Source organism: Ranitomeya imitator, chromosome 6, assembly GCF_032444005.1.
Source record: "Ranitomeya imitator isolate aRanImi1 chromosome 6, aRanImi1.pri, whole genome shotgun sequence".
NCBI lineage: Eukaryota > Metazoa > Chordata > Amphibia > Anura > Dendrobatidae > Ranitomeya > Ranitomeya imitator.
The window spans coordinates 478,776,977-478,795,326 of record NC_091287.1 but is presented as its reverse complement, the minus strand read 5'-3'; positions in this window follow the sequence as shown (position 1 = coordinate 478,795,326).

The window sequence follows — 18,350 nt, the reverse complement described above, 5'->3', positions numbered from 1 at the left end:
TCTGTCTCTGGGGGACGCTGGTATCCTGCACCACCTGGAGAAGTAAAGACTGACATGTCTCTATCATTCAGCTCCTATTCATTGCAACTGCCATAAAGCACATACAACCTGCTGCACTGTCTACAGGAAAGGTGTGTGTCAAACATGCTCACACCCTAAAGAGTTTTTGAATCCAAAAATAAATAGTAAAAAAGTAAATAGTAAAAGTAAATAACAGCAAAAAATAAGAACCGACTTTATTTTATTCAATTGCTAGAACTCTAATTAAATACCGGTACGTATTGTACGTTCTGCCCTTTATTCTGCTTTTCTTGTGTCCGAAAAGTTTGTTAAACAAATATTTAGTATTGTTTGTAGAATCCGAGTAATTATGTAAATAGGTATTAAAGAATTATGTAATAGGTATTAAATTAATGACAATAATATGTAAGGTTGAAAATCTCTTTTATTTCTTACACGTCATGAGATTTTACCAGACTGGCTCCTGAAGATGTGAAATGGTACAGGTATGCCAAATGACTTGTGCATGTAGCCCAAAGAGAAGAACGCTGTGATGTTAGAGTGACTGCATCAACCAGAAGTGACAAGAGCTGAAACAACCAGCATGCACGTCCTTCCGATGTAGATGATATAATTACAGCTTGAAATGGATTTTGCAAATGAAAGGCAAAATGTAATGATCATAAATGAGAGGGATGACAGCAATATTCCAGATGCAGGTTACCGGTTTTGTGCATCTGAAGACAGATAAACCCAGAAGGTCGTATATAGGGTTGGGCTGGGTCAGGCAGCATAAAGCATGAATTAAAAGGGTTGTCCGATACTTTTACATTGATGGCCTATTCTTGGGATAGAATGTCTGATTGGTGGGGGTGCAACATGTGACCCATTTGTTGATTAGGTGTTCCCCATGGTGGCGATGTGCAGAATTGTTTAGCTGAGGAGCTCCATTATGTGCGTAGTAGCTGCAGCCAGGTAACAACCCTGGATTGATTCGAACAGGGGGCAGAAATGTAGTACCCCACTTTGGCCACTATAAAGTTGATAAAGATATGCCATGCAGCTCCATAACCGAGCAATTACACCCGCCACCAACACTGGGAACAGCCAGTACGCAGGGTGTCAGGTGTGGCACCCCCATTGATGACCTACCCTAAGGATAGGCCATCAATCTAAAAGTCCCAGGCAACCGCTTTAAATAATAAATGTAATTCAAAAATTATGTTTCCACATTATTTAAGAAATGTAAGTGAAATCTGGCAGTAGCAACTCTTAGAGCGTTCATTACTAAAAAGATTTCTAATGCATGACGAGGCTGGAGTGTTTACCAAAAATTCATGACAGAATTGCTGTATTATCCTTTTAATTAATAAATGTTAACTCATTATCTGCCCACTGAGCCTGAAAGATCTACTGTGTTCTCACAGTGCTCAGTACAAGCTGCAGCTATCAGAGGCAGAATACACTTAGGCTTATGAGCTCTCTCAATCTTTAACTGGAAGTATAAAATGCTATTCTATGACCAATCTAACATGGATTATCAAAAATAAGTACACAATCCTCAACAGATCAGAGAGATTTATTCAGTAATGTACACAGTTTGCATTGTAAAAACTGGTGAGAGATCCACTTTAATAGGACTTCCACATACAGTCTTTGCACTAGCCACTGCTTATTAGACCCCAAGTACTGATCTGTTTTTCACCCTTATAAAAGGATCTGTCCTTTTCTGCGGAGGTCCCTGGGTTGCATCAACAGAGTAGCTAGAGGCTGTTGGAACAAATTGCCACTGGAATAGTAAAATAGTTGCTTTAACCCCTTAATGGCCTCAGATACACCTTTCAATGGTTAATGGTACTTATTCCTCAGCGTCACTTTTTAACGATGCTGAGAATCAAGGGCGCAGCGACTCTCCAGCGTCAGAAAATCTCCAGGGTCTCAGCTACCTGGAAAACATGATCAGGACCAGTTTTTACAGTCCAGATCAACAGCGATCACAAAAAAAGGCCATTTTAAAAATCATTTCTCTCTTCTCTGATATGGCCTACCATATCAGAGAAGAAAGATATGGGGTCCCTCGAGACCCCCGGATACCTCCAGTCTCTGCTTGGGAACTCTTCAGCTGCTTCTGGGTTACCTTTGGTCTCTGTGCTGCCTCTCTGATTAATGCCCTCCTGAGAGTTTTGGTGGGTGACCCTCCCTTGGCAGGATTGTTGTGGTACCATGTTATTTCCATTTGATAATGGATTTGATGGTGCTCCGGACGATCATCAGAGATTGTGATTTTTTTTTTATAACAACACCGACTTGTAGTTTTCAACAACTTTGACCCTGACTTGTTTGGAGATCTCCTTGGTCTTCATGGCCACTGTGGCCTTTGAGAAAAGGTGTGTATATACTGACAGACATGTGACACTTAGATTACCCACAGGTGGACTTCCTGTCACTAAGCATGTGACTTATGAAGGTAATATATTGCACCACAAATTTTTAGAGGCTACATGGCAAAAGGGGTGAATACATATGCACATGCCAATTTTAATTTATTTTATCCCATAAATTTAATTTATTCCTATACTTTTCTTGTTTCACTTCACCTATATTTGCTTCACTTCACCTATATTTTTCTTGCTTCACTTCACCAACTTATATAATTTAGTGCTGATGCATCACACGCAAATCGGATTGCAAAACTATTTAATGGTGGTTGTAATTGTAAAAAAATAGGTAAAAAGCCAAGGGGGTGAATACATTTGCATGCCGATGCATGCAGCAAATATAATCCTGGGCATATTGGCATACATGTGGAAGTATAGTTGGGTTAGCTATGATTCAATATTTATACTAAACCTACTAAGATAAAAATTGTATAAAATAAAAGATTGTCTTATATGTCCCAAATATATTAGGAGGCGTTGAATTTGACTAAATTTGGCACTAATTACTCTAGCAATCTTTTTTTGCAGACGTGTATGGGATATTGCAATGTCTATAAATATGGGTCATTGTGTTTATGTGATTGATTCACTGAATATCTTCTAAGGACATAATATAGGGGAAAATAAGACATCACTCTTTAGTAAACGCTTGCGGGGATGAAGGACAATTATCTGAGAGCTTCTGTCCTATTTGAACATCTAAATTGATATCGTAATTAAAAAGCTTAAATTGAAATTTCCTTTTGTCAGAGTTGCCTGATGGCACGGTGCTAAATCAGGACATACAATTCTTTCTCGAAGTTTATTTGCAGTAATGGAGATAGACTTTAATTAATATGTGGTGATGTTTTACCCTGATGAATTTTAAAATTCGAAGCTTGCTCCACTTTTATTAAATCCTGTAGTGCTCAATCAACTCACTTCCGTTTTATTTTTAATTTGCTATCTTGCAATTTGTAATAATAGATTCATTTTATTAAAATTGGGGGCTAAAGAATGTCTTAAATATTACAATTAAGTTAATTTACTGAAACACAGAAATACAGTATGTATTTAATACAGTATGTACATTTTTTAAATTGAATGTACATTATTGAATAATTTCTTGGATTTTTTTCTTTTCATTTACATAGACTCAAAATTCTTTGACTTCTGGCTTGCTGATACTGAGCGCCAAACTCTCTATTTAAGGCCGGTGTCACACTTGTAACTGCAATGCGAGAATCTCACGAAAGTCTCACGCCTTAACACCCAGCACTGCCGGTGGCGGTTCAGACCATAAAGAGATTCATACAGTCGCACACTCCAGTCCTGAGTGGTGGCGACAGTGCCGGGTAGGGTTGAGCGACCTTGACCTTTTTAGAGTCGAGCCGTGTTTCGCGAAACCCGACTATCTTAGAAGTCGAGTCGAGTGGAATCGGCCGATTATCGCGAAAAGTCGGGTATCGATCGAAACACGAAACCCAATGCAAGTTAATGGGGGAGCATAGTCGGCAGTGAGTGGAGGCCAGGAAAACACCTACACTGCCCATTTTAATGGCAAAAACATCCATTCTTGTTACTGAAGCTTGTCAATCTTAATTTACCTTATAATAATAGTTAGGCTTTGGACATTGGGGGTCATTTAGCTAAAGTTGTGGGGGTAGGGCTGGTTCAAGTAATTAGTGGGCCCAGGAAATCTGGACCACGTCACGGCAGTGGAGCAGGGAGAGGTAAGTATTTAAACTTTGCAAGTGCTGTGATCCTGAGCAAGCAGGGGGGGCCACTTGTTGGCATTGGCACTGGCACAGGGCCCCTCAAAGTACAGCGGTGTGTTTGCACGGCGGGGGCGCCTCCCACCGGCAGCAACACTTTTGCGTACTATGAGAGGCCCTGTGCCAGTGACGTCGCCAACTAGTATTCCTCCCCCCACCTGATGAAGGAACCTGCACTTTCATCTGCACCTTCCTCTTTGTCCCCGTGTAAGGTGGTATGGTATGCGGGAAGAGGAACCTGACTTTCAGCAGGGTCACAATCTTGCTGTGTAGCGTGCACGGGGAATTTTGCGTTATGGGTCAATGTACCAGCAGACTCATCTATCACTGCCTGGGCAATGGGCAGGATGAGGAGGAAACACAGATATAGGCCCAAAGAATAAAGTTGGCTAAATGCAGTGCAAAATTGGTAACACAGGACTAACCAGGGGGCATTGCAGTGGAGGACAACTGGAATGACAGGCTGACACAGAGAGTAGGCCCAAATCAGTAAGTAGTCGAAATGCAGTTCAAAATTGGCAACCGTAGTAAACAGGCGGCACAGCTTAGTTCAGTGGAGGAGAACAGCAAGGAGTGGCAGACACCGATAGTAGGCCCCAACCCAACTAGTAGGCCAAATGCAGTCTAACATTAACAACTACTTAACGAGAGCCTGAAAATGGAATTTCAGGACAGGAAACCAGGAGAACAGCAAGGAGCGGCAGACACTGTTAGTAGGCCCCAAACCAACTAGTATGCCAAATGCAGTTGTTCCATTTAAGCACTATTTAACAGGAGCCTGAAGATAGAAGCTCAGGAAAGGCAACCTGGAGAACACCTTGGAGTGGAAGACACCGTCTCTACACCCCATACCAAATGTGTAGGCCTAATGCAGTGTAGTTTCCAACAACTACTAAACGAGAGCATTAAGATCGAAGCAATAGCGAGGAAACCTGGGGAACACCTTGGAGTGGAACACACCGTCTCTACACCCCATACCCAATTTGTAGGCCTAATGCAGTGTAGTTTTCACCAACTACTAAACGAGAGTAGGAAGATCGAAGCAATGTGGACGAAACCTGGGGAACACCTTGGAGTGGAACACACCCTCTCTCTACACCCCATACCCAATTTGTAGGCCTAATGCAGTGTAGTTTTCAACAACTACTAAACGAGAGCCTGAAGATAGAAGCTCAGGAAAGGCAACCTGGAGAACACCTTGGAGTGGAACACACCGTCTCTACACCCCATACCCAATTTGTAGGCCTAATGCATTGTAGTTTCCAACTACTAAACGAGAGCATTAAGATCGAAGCAATGTCGAGGAAACCTGGGGAACACCTTGGAGTGGAACACACCGTCTCTACACCCCATACCCAATTTGTAGGCCTAATGCAGTGTAGTTTTCACCAACTAGTAAACGAGAGTAGGAAGATCGAAGCAATGTGGACGAAACCTGGGTCACACCTTGGGGCGGCAGACACCGTTAGTAGGCCCTACCAAAGTTGTACCCCCAATGCAGTTTTAAAATTCCTAGAGGCTGAAAACAAGACTATTGACGCTCAGCTTTTTTAAAAGGAACACAGCTGAATTGAGTGTCGCAGACAGACACAGGGAGTAGGCCTTAAACCAAAAATGTGGCTCACTGCAGCTTAAAAAAGGTTACAGGGGTACACAGGCAGCATTGCTCTGGCAGTGGAGGACAATTTCAATAGTGGACCGCAGACAGACTTTGTACGCCTACTATTAAAAAAAGGATGCTCTATGCAATAAAAAATAGGTTCCAGGGGTACATGGGCAGCAGTGGTCTGGTCAGTGTAGTAGTAGTAGAAAGAACGGGCCGCAGACAGGCTTCGAAGGCCTAACATAATAAAATGGGCTGGCTGTAGGCAATTTATGATTGTTTCCAGGGGTACACGGGCAGCAGTAGACAGGTCAGTGGAGGCCTAGTGGAAGGAGGGACCGCAGACAGGCTTCGAAGGCCTAACATAATAAAATGGGCTGGCTGTAGGCAATTTAAAATTGGTTCCAGGGGTACACGGGCAGCAGTGGTCTGGTCAGTGGAGGCCTAGTGGAAGGAGGGACAGAAGACAGGCTTCGAAGGCCTAACATAATAAAATGGGCTGGCTGTAGGCACTTTATAATTGGTTCCAGGGGTACACGGGCAGCAGTGGTCTGGTCAGTGTAGTAGTAGAAAGAACGGGCCGCAGACAGGCTTCGAAGGCCTAACATAAAAAAATATTGGACTGTAGGCACTTTAACATTGGTTCCAGGGGTACACGGGCAGCAGTAGACTGGTCAGTGTAGTAGTAGTAGAAAGAACGGGCCGCAGACAGGCTTCGAAGGCCTAACATAAAAAAATATTGGACTGTAGGCACTTTAACATTGGTTCCAGGGGTACACGGGCAGCAGTGGTCTGGTCAGTGGAGGCCTAGTGGAAGGAGGGACAGCAGACAGGCTTCAAAGGCCTAACATAATAAAATGGGCTGGTTGTAGGCAATTTAAAATTGGTTCCAGGGGTACACGGGCAGCAGTGGTCTGGTCAGTGGAGGCCTAGTGGAAGGAGGGACAGCAGACAGGCTTCGAAGGCCTAACATAATAAAATGGGCTGGCTGTAGGCAATTTAAAATTGGTTCCATGGGTACACGGGCAGCAGTAGACATGTCAGTGGAGGCCGATTGTAATGAGTGTCTGCCAGTTAGTAGTCCAAAACAATAAATAAATGTGAATGTCTCGCATTAAAACAAAACGAAAACACTAAAGGGTGCAATCATTAGGTTCAGGGGTGGGATCCTCTGCGTAGTTTCAGGCCTACTAATTTAACGCAAAGTATTTACTGTGGTAAATAGAGGACACTGCCCCTGACTATGTTAAGTACCATCATACATGTCAACACAATGGTATTGTCAGTGGCAGGAATGGAAGGATGTCAGTGCATAGACTAAACATTGGTGGAAGTGTGAGAGATAACTGTGGAAGTGGTAGAGCAATGTTTCACCTGGGGGTGGGTGAACTCTCTTGTGGCCGGCGGTACAGGCCCAGGGCCCCTCATGTTACAACAGTGTGTCTGACGTTGGGTGCGCACCACCACCGCCAGAGACACTTTATTGTACTATGAGGGACCCAGTGGCAATGCCGTCGACCAAAAGAGGGCACACCCACCTCTTCAGACAAACAGCACTCTCACGGGTGCTTGCGCCAAGTCGCGATACCACGGCCCCGTGTGGGGATTTTGGCCATTTAGGGAGGTGTAAACATGTCGTATGCTGGACAATCAGCTGCAGCAAATTAGACATTAGAAAAGTAATTCACAGTAGTCCACAGGCAAGAGCTTTTCATAGGAAAGCTAGGTGTCGGCCGGGCAAGGTGGGGCAAAATAATTCGAAATCCAGTTGTGGTTCATTTGAATGTTAGATCATCAACATTTTGGGTAGCCAGACGAGTCCTTTTTTCAGTTAATATTGAACCTGCAGCACTGAATACTCTTTCTGATAGGACACTAGCTGCCGGGCAAGCAAGCTCCTGCAATGCATATTCTGCCAATTCTGGCCAGGTGTCTAATTTTGATGCCCAGTAATCAAATGGGAATGACGGTTGAGGGAGAACATCGATAAGGGATGAAAAATAGTTAGTAACCATACTGGACAAATGTTGTCTCCTGTCACTTTCAATTGATGCAGCAGTACCTGTCCTGTCTGCGGTCATAGCAAAATCACTCCACAACCTGGTCAGAAAACCCCTCTGTCCAACGCCACTTCTGATGTGTGCACCCCTAACACTCCTGGTCTGCTGCCCCCTGGAGCTCGTGTGAGAACGATCACGTGCGCTGTGTGCTGGGAATGCCTGAAGCAAACGGTCAACAAGAGTTGATTGTTTGGTTGCTAATATTAGTTCCAAGTTCTCATGTAGCATAATATTTTGCAATTTGCCTTTATAGCATGGATCAAGGAGGCAGGCCAACAAGTAATCGTCATCGTTCATCATTTTCGTAATGCGTGTGTCCCTTTTGAGGATACGTAAGGCATAATCCGCCATGTGGGCCAAAGTTCCAGTTGTCAAATCTGCGGTTGTGATTGGTTGAGGGGCAGTTTCAGGCAAATCTACGTCACTTGTGTCCCTCAAAAAACCAGAACCCGGCCTTGCCACGCAACCAATTTCCAGTGCCCCCGGGAAAGCTTCCTCATTAAAAATATACTCATCCCCATCATCCTCCTCGTCCTCCACCTCCTCTTCGCCCGCTACCTCGTCCTGTACACTGCCCTGACCAGACAATGGCTGACTGTCATCAAGGCTTTCCTTTTCGTCTGGTGCAGACGCCTGATCCTTTATGTGCGTCAAACTTTGCATCAGCAGACACATTAGGGGGATGCTCATGCTTATTATGGCGTTGTCTGCACTAACCAGCCGTGTGCATTCCTCAAAACACTGAAGGACTTGACACATGTCTTGTATCTTCGACCACTGCACACCTGACAACTCCATGTCTGCCATCCTACTGCCTGCCCGTGTATGTGTATCCTCCCACAAAAACATAACAGCCCGCCTCTGTTGGCACAGTCTCTGAAGCATGTGCAGTGTTGAGTTCCACCTTGTTGCAACGTCTATGATTAGGCGATGCTGGGGAAGGTTCAAAGACCGCTGATAGGTCTGCATACGGCTGGAGTGTACAGGCGAACGTCGGATATGTGAGCAAAGTCCACGCACTTTGAGGAGCAGGTCGGAGAACCCAGGATAAGTTTTCAATAAGCACTGCACCACCAGGTTTAAGGTGTGAGCCAGGCAAGGAATGTGTTTCAGTTGGGAAGGGGAGATGGCAGCCATGAAATTCCTTCCGTTATCACTCACTACCTTGCCTGCCTCAAGATCTACTGTGCCCAGCCACGACTGCGTTTCTTGTTGCAAGAACTCGGACAGAACTTCCGCGGTGTGTCTGTTGTCGCCCAAAACACTTCATAGCCAATACAGCCTGCTGACGCTTGCCAGTAGCTGGCCCATAATGGGACAACTGGTGTGCAACAGTGTCAGCTGCCGATGGAGTGGTTGGCCGACTGTGGTCTGTGGAAGAGCTGTCGCTTCTGCAGGAGGACGAGGAGGAGGGGGTGCGAACGCCTACAACCAACTGTTTCCTAGACCGTGGGCTAGACACAACTGTCCCGAAATTGATGTCCCCTGTGGACCCTGCATCCACCACATTCACCCAGTGTGCCGTGATGGACACGTAACGTCCCTGGCCATGCCTACTGGTCCATGCATCTGTAGTCAGGTGCACCTTTGTACTCACAGATTGCCTGAGTGCATGGACGATGCACTGTTTAACATGCTGGTGCAGGGTTGGGATGGCTTTTCTGGAAAAAAAGTGTCGACTGGGTAGCTCGTAGCGTGGTTCAGCGTACTCCATCAGGGCTTTGAAAGCTTTGCTTTCAACTAACCGGTAGGGCATCATCTCTAACGAGATTAGTCTAGCTATGTGGGCGTTAAAACCCTGTGTACGTGGATGCGAGGATAAGTACTTCCTTTTTCTAACCAGAGTCTCATGTAGGGTGAGCTGGACTGGAGAGCTGGAGATTGTGGAACTAGCGGGTGTGCCGGTGGACATGGCAGACTGAGAGACGGTTGGAGACGGTATTGTTTCCGCCGGTGCCCTAGATGCAATATTTCCTCCTACAAAACTGGTGATTCCCTGACCCTGACTGCTTTTGGCTGGCAAAGAAACCTGCACAGATGCTGCCGGTGGTGCGGAAAATGGTGGCCTTACAGTGACGGAAGGGATGTTGCGTTGCTGACTAGCTTCATTGGCTGAGGGTGCTACAACCTTAAGGGACGTTTGGTAGTTAGTCCAGGCTTGAAAATGCATAGTGGTTAAATGTCTATGCATGCAACTTGTATTGAGACTTTTCAGATTCTGACCTCTGCTTAAGCTAGTTGAACATTTTTGACAGATGACTTTGCGCTGATCAATTGGATGTTGTTTAAAAAAAATGCCAGACTGCACTCTTCCTAGCATCGGATCCCTTTTCAGGGATTGCAGACTGAGCTTTAACCGGATGGCCACGCTGTCCTCCAACAGGTTTTGGCTTTGACATGCGTTTTGGGCCAGATACGGGCGCGGCAGATGGAACCTGTTGCGATGTTGATGCCTGCTGCGGCCCCTCCTCCACCTCCGCTTCAGAACTACTGCTGCCTGCACCCTGTTCCCCCAATGGCTGCCAATTGGGGTCAACAATTGGGTCATCTATTACCTCCTCTTCTAGCTCGTGTGCAACTTCGTCTGTGTCACCGTGTCGGTTGGTGGTATAGCGTTCGTGACGGGGCAACATAGTCTCATCAGGACGAACGTGAAATCCAGAGAGTCTATATATACACTAACTATGGCACTTCTACTAACATATGACCATCAATGGCGGACTAACATTAAATTAACCGCAAGAAGAGATCCTTGAAGATTTCTTGAAGATAGCAACCTATGGACGTATATACTTCTGGAGAAGAACAAGAAAATTGTAACAAGGAATAGAGAATTATGTATTTCCCCATATGCCTTGTATGTGGAATGTGTTTATATCATACCTGTAGGGGTTCTTCTCGCATGTACACTACATATGTAGTTTATTTTTTGCCTTTTTAGACTGTATATATCTATAGGTATAGGTGCTATAAGTAGTATCCCTGTCTTTATAAAATATTTTTCTTCACACTTCCAATTTATATTCTGAATTTTTAAGATTATAGGTTTATTACTGTCCCCGTGTGGACTATACTATATTAACTACAGGCCCAACACTTTAGCACCTTGTAGGAGGTTTGTAATATATTTAATTACGTAGTTTTTTATCACCCTCCTCACTTCCCTTCCCCCTCCCTCCCCCCATTCTTCACTCTCACATCCCGTGTCCTCTCATTACATTATTTTCAATTTCACGTATAATTGATATTTTAATCTTTTAAACTTATATAAGTTATGATATTTATCAGTGACACTAATTTCCCGTTTAGGGATATCACTGTAGATTGCACTTTAATAATAATAAATAATTTTTATTCACTCACTATTCATTTATTTATGTATTTATTTTTCATCTTTCATATTCAGGTTCACTTTATATTAGTACAGACTGAGGTGGTACCTGCTATTACGCATTAGGGCTAAACAGGTGTATCTTCTGATCATTATACTTAGGCGGCTGCTATTTTCATTCCCCTCGCTGTGCGCATGCGCTCCATGGCTGTTACTCCGTGCCTTCCGGGAGCGCTCTATCCTGGAGACGCTTGCGATTCAGCTTGCGTTCCAATGAGCGCGATCCCGGAAGTGCTTGCTTTTATCTCCGGAGCAGCCAGGTGCCGCATGCGCCGCAATGCCACGGGACGCTTGTATTCTATGTTTGGTCACGCCTCCTCATTGATTTCCGTATTGTTATTGGTGGTGGGTGATATATAAGGATGGTTTTAGGTCACACTAGTCACGCCCCCGGAAGAAGCTAGGGCGAAACGCGCGTCGGGGCGCTCGTGGGAGCTGGATATCTGTGCACAGTCTGGTAATATTATATTACGTTTTTCTATTCCTCTGCCTTCTAGTCGCTACATTAGCAGCATTTATGGTGTGGGCGCAACTGTCTGCATATTTTGTACGGGTATAAGGGTATAAGGGTAATACAGAGGCATTGAGTGGTATGAATAGCCCCCTCGTATATACTAATATTTTCCCGTTCCTTAGTTGATTCCTTCTTGTCAGCGATTCACCAGTTCATACCGTAGTTGCTTGGCTATATGGTTAGTAAGACTTACCACAGTAGATGAGTACCTGTTGATACTTACCATTATATATATATACCTATAGTGCCGGGTATTTCTTCTCCCACTGGACACTTTGTTAAATGTATCACAAAATAGCCTTGTTATATATTTGTTTTTATTGATGTTTAATAAAAGTATTGTGTTTTATCATGATGGATCTCTTCTTGCGGTTAATTTAATGTTAGTCCGCCATTGATGGTCATATAGTCTCATCAGGGTCTGATTGTGGATCAGTACCCTGAGAGGGCAATGTTGTGGTCTGAGTCAAAGGACCAGCATTTTAGTCTGGCTGTGGCTGTGCATCAGTGCACTCCATGTCAGAATCTACTTGTAATGGGCATGGCCTGTTAAGTGTTTCACTTTCTAAGCCAGGGACGGTATGTGTAAAGAGCTCCATGGAGTAACCCGTTGTGTCGCCTGCTGCATCCTTCTCTCTTGTTGTTGTTTTTGCTGAAGAGGACAATGAAGCGACTTGTCCCTGACCGTGAACATCCACAAGCGACGCGCTGCTTTTACATTTACCAGTTTCAGAAGAGGAGGCAAAAGAGCTAGAGGCTGAGTCTGCAAGGTAAGCCAAAACTTGCTGTTGCTGCTCCGGCTTTAAAAGCGGTTTTCCTACTCCCAGAAAAGAGAGCGTTCGAGGCCTTGTGTAGCCAGACGACGAACCTGGCTCCACAGCTCCAGACTTAGGTGGAATATTTTTTCCCACGACCACCTGATGCTCCACTACCACTACCATCATTACCAGCTGACAATGAGCGCCCACGGCCACGACCTCTTGCACCAGACTTCCTCATTGTTTTAAAAACTTAACCTAAGTAACTTTATTTGTTGCTGTCAAACAACTTACACGGTGAGCTATAACTTCAGTATGATTTCAATATCCCTTTACAGGTTGGTGAGACCACAAGGAAAATCAGGCACAATGTTACACACTCTGTTTTCTGTGGCACCAAATCACAGAGATGCCACACACGTAGGACTGTCACTCAAGCACAAATGTCAATATTAATCTCCCACCTATTTTTTTTTTTTCAGGGAGACTTTAGAAACAAAATAAAATAAAATGATTTTTTCAGGAAGAATTTAGAAACAAAATAAAATAAAATGATTTTGTTTCAGGGACAATTTAGAAACCAAATAAAAAAAATAAAAAAAAGGCTTTCTATGCCCCACTGAGTGAGAGATGGCACACACAGGAGTCAGGAGTGGCACACAAGCCCAGAGGCCAATATTTTTCTCCCACTGATTGATTTATTGATTTTTACAGGTAGATTTTAGAACCCAAATCAAGCAAAAAAATAAATAGGCTTTCTATGGCCCACAATTTGAGAGAGAGAGAGAGAGATGGCACACCCAGGAGTCAAGACTGGCACACAAGCAGAAAGGGCAATATTAATCTCCCACTGTTTTTTTTTTTTTTTTTTTTTTCAGGGAGACGTTAGAAACCAAATAAAATAAAATGATTTTTTCAGGAATAATTTATAAACCAAATAAAATAAAATGATTTTTTCAGGGACAATTTAGAAACCAAATAAAAAAAAAAAGGCTTTCTATGGCCCACTGAGTGAGAGATGGCACACACAGGAGTCAGGAGTGGCACACAAGCCCAGAGGCCAATATTTTTCTCCCACTGATTGATGTACTGATTTTTTCAGGTAGATTTTAGAACCCAAATCAAGCAAAAAAATAAATAGGCTTTCTATGGCCCACTGAGTGAGAGATGGCACACACAGGAGTCAGGAGTGGCACACAAGCCCTGAGGCCAATATTTTTCTCCCACTGATTGATGTAGTGATTTTTTCAGGTAGATTTTAGAACCCAAATTAAGCAAAAAAATAAATAGGCTTTCTATGGCCCACTGAGTGAGAGATGGCACACACAGGAGTCAGGAGTGGCACACAAGCCCAGAGGCCAATATTTTTCTCCCACTGATTGATTTATTGATTTTTACAGATAGATTTTAGAACCCAAATCAAGCAAAAAAATAAATAGGCTTTCTATGGCCCACAATTTGAGAGAGAGAGAGAGAGATGGCACACCCAGGAGTCAAGACTGGCACACAAGCAGAAAGGGCAATATTAATCTCCCAGTTTTTTTTTTTGTTTTTTTTCAGGGAGACGTTAGAAACAAAATAAAATAAAATGATTTTTTCAGGAATAATTTAGAAACCAAATAAAATAAAATGATTTTTTCAGGGACAATTTAGAAACCAAATAAAAAAAAAAAAAGGCTTTCTATGGCCCACTGAGTGAGAGATGGCACACACAGGAGTCAGGAGTGGCACACAAGCCCAGAGGCCAATATTTTTCTCCCACTGATTGATGTACTGATTTTTTCAGGTAGATTTTAGAACCCAAATCAAGCAAAAAAATAAATAGGCTTTCTATGGCCCACTGAGTGAGAGATGGCACACACAGGGATGGCACTCTAGCAGAAATGCCAATCTTAATCTCCGACCAAAAAAAAAAAAAAAGGGACTGTCCTACAATTACTATCTCCCTGCAGTAATCTCAGCCAGGTATGGCAGGCAGCAATAAGGAGTGGACTGAAGCACAAATTAAATAAAAAGTGTGGACAAACAAAAAAGATAGCTGTGCAGAAAGGAAGGAACAAGAGGATTTGTGCTTTGAAAAAAGCAGTTGGTTTGCACAGCGGCGTACACACAGCAATGCAGCTATCAGGGAGCCTTCTAGGGCAGCCCAATGAGCTACAGCGCTGAGGAAAAAAAAAAAATGTAGCTTCCACTGTCCCTGCACACCAAAGGTGGTGTTGGACAGTGGAAATCGCTACAGAACAAGCGGTTTGGTGGTTAATGGACCCTGCCTAACGCTATCCCTGCTTCTGACGAAGCGGCAGCAACCTCTCCCTAAGCTCAGATCAGCAGCAGTAAGATGGCGGTCGGCGGGAACTCCCCTTTATAGCCCCTGTGACGCCGCAGACAGCAAGCCAATCACTGCAATGCCCTTCTCTAAGATGGTGGGGACCAGGACCTATGTCATCACGCTGCCCACACTCTGCGTTCACCTTCATTGGCTGAGAAATGGCGCTTTTCGCGTCATTGAAACGCGACTTTGGCGCGAAAGTCGCGTACCGCATGGCCGACCACGCACAGGGGTCGGATCGGGTTTCATGAAACCCGACTTTGTCAAAAGTCGGCGACTTTTGAAAATGAACGACCCGTTTTGCTCAACCCTATTGCCGGGTATTGAGGCAAAAGACTCGTGCGAGCCTCTCGCACTGCACTCGCAAATGTGACCCCGGCCTAAGGTAGATTTACATTTAAAGACCTGTCAACAGGTCAAAAGTAGCCAGTTTTTGCTTTTATTTTATTCCTGCTGCTCCACTGAGTATTTTTTTTTAAAGGAAACCTGTCACCCCCCAGGTGTTTGAAACTAAAAGAGCCACCTTGTGCAGCAGTAATGCTGCATTCTGACAAGGTGGCTTTTTTAGTTATTGGTGCTGTAAATGCAGAAATAAGCCGTTTTGTAATTTGTCCGAAATACCTTTCTTCAGTCCTGGAGGCAGGCCTTTCCCCCCCTGCTGCAGATGCCACACAGCCGTCACTCAAGTCTTCTTGGCGCCGGGCGCCGCCTCCTCAGCGCTGTTTTAAAATCTGCCGGCGCCTGCGCTCTTTTGTCATGCCTTGGGCAGGCGCAGTAAGCACTGCTCGTCTGACCTCATATGAAGTCTCGCTGACTGTGCCTGTGCGGCCATCCTGCTTGTGAATCCCAGCCCCTCAGTGTCTTATGATTTATTCACACTGTTGGGCTGTGATTCCAGGGCATGCGCACTGCATGTCTAAGCCACTCACCCAGGCCGCAGTGCGCATGCCCAGGAATCCCATCCCCAAATTACAAAACGGATTATTTCTGCATTTACAGCACTAATAACTTAAAGAGCCACCTTGTCAGAATGCAGCATTACTACTGCACAAAGTGGCTCTTTTAGTTTCAAACGCCTGGGGGGGCTGACAGGTTCCCTTTAAATCAACCATAAACTTCTCGGGATATGAACTTTTTTATTTAGTGGCATTTTTTCTGGTCTCTACAAGGATGCGGTGTTCACAGAATGCTTTTAGGCTGCTGTGTATAATTAGCCTCTGAGCCATGCCCGCTCGGTAGACCATAAAAATTAGCATTAAATAAAGTGGCCCAAATCTTTGCAACCAAATGGCAGATTTTTTTTGCTTTGCTTCTTAATCCCCTCCTTTCAAGAGCCATAACTTTTTTTTATTTTCTCATCGTCAAAGTTGTATGAGATCTTGTTTTTCCAAGGAAAAATGGAGGCGCTACGCGTCTTGAAAAATGCTGACATAAGCAATTTTTTTTTCTTACAAATTTCGGTTGTTGTTTTTACCACTTAAATAAAAAAGAACCTGTACAAGTTTGGTATCTGCATACTCTTAATGACTCGAAGAATCATAGTGACAAGTCAGTTTTTAGCATTTATTGAACAAGGTAAATGAAAAACTCAAATAACAATTGTGGAATTGCACTTATTATTTGCAATTTTCACCGCACTTGGATTTTTTGTTCCTGTTTTCCAGTTCGCTATATGGTAAAATCAATTATGTAATTCCAAAGTACAACGTATCCAGCAAAAAAGAAGCCCTCATATGGCTATATTGAAGGAAAAATAAAAATGTAATGGCTCTGGGAAGAAGGGAAGCAAAAAGGGAAGCAAAAAGCGAAAATGACAAAAATGGAAAATTGCTTGGGATTGAAGGGTTTAAAAGACACCATTTATCTTTCCTACTGTACTGTACTGAAAAACACAAAAAAATTCCCAGTGTTGTGATATTAAAACAACACAAAAAACCCCACACTTCACATACTTCAATCATTGTTTTTTGTCTTTACAACGCTCTTGGTGTGGTAAAAATGACCTGACAGCATGATTCTGCAGGTCTGTGTAATTACAGCAATATCAAAACAGTCTATTTTTTTTATATTTTAGTGGTGAAAAAAAGTTTTAAAATGTTGTTTCTGTTCTCATTTTCTGAGATGCCAAACTTTAAAATTTTTCTAGTGTTTGAATGAGGTTTTTTTTACTTTGCCCTGAGCTGATGTTTTTATTAATACCAAACTGTCTTTTTTTGTTACATTTAGATCACTTTTTATGGCATTTTTTGGGGAAAGTATAGTGAAGTGACCAGGAAATTGCAATTCTGCTTCCCCATCCATTTTTCCTTTCAGAATTTAACATATGGTGTAAATCATTTTAAGGCTGCCGTCACACTAGCAGTATTTGGTCAGTATTTTACATCAGTATTTGTAATCCAAAACCCAGGAGTGGAACAATCAGAGGAAAAGTATAATAGAAACATATGCACCACTTCTGTATTTATCACCCACTCCTGGTTTTGGCTTACAAATACTGATGTAAAATACTGACCAAATACTGCTAGTGTGACGGCAGCCTAAATTTTCAGGGGCCAGCGTTTTTTGAACATGAGGATACCAAAAAGGTTTTTTTAATTTATTTATTTCCAAGGAATGGGGGAAGGGAGATGATTTAAACTTTTACATATTTTTATTTTTTTAATATTTTTAAAACATTTTAACTTTTTTTAAGTTGTCCTTGGTTACTTGAATCCGATTGATTGTTTAGTCAATATACTGCAATATAACAATATGGCAATATACAGCTCTGGCAAAAATTGAGAGACCACTGCACAGTTTTATAACTATCAGCTCCTCTACATGTCAGACAGTTATTCCATTCCAGTGTCAGTTGAATTCCAGGAAAAAAGAAAAATAGCCAGCTCACCATTTCCCGCAGATCACGGAACTTGATCCTGATGAGATGTTTATAATAATGGAAAAAACACGATGTTCCAGTTCCAACTTGGTAAAACTTGAGAAATTTTAATGAAAAACATTAAAAGCAAAATGCACAAAAGCTCCATACAGACAACACCATGACCCCAGTGAGTAAAGCAACGCGTTTCGACTGTACTGCGGTCTTTGTCAAAGCTCCAACCAGAGTACACCTCAATCTACTTAACATGCTTCTGATTAGGTGATCAGCTGAGCCAAATCTTATTTAACCCCTTCACCCCCGGAGCTTTTTCCGTTTTCGTTTTTCGCTCCCCTTATTTCCAGAGCCATGACTTTTTTATTTTTCTGTCAATATGACCATGTGAGGGCTTATTTTTTGCAGGACGAATTGTACTTTTGAATGACACCATTGGTTTTACCATGTCTCATGTAACAGAAAATGGGAAAAATATTCCAAGTGCGATGAAATTGCAAAAAAAGTGCAATCCCACACTGTTTTTTTGTTTGGCTTTTTTGCTAGGTTCTCTAAATGCTAAAACTGACCTGCAAGTATGATTCTCCAGGTCATTACGAGTTCACAGACACCAAACATGTCTAGGTTACTT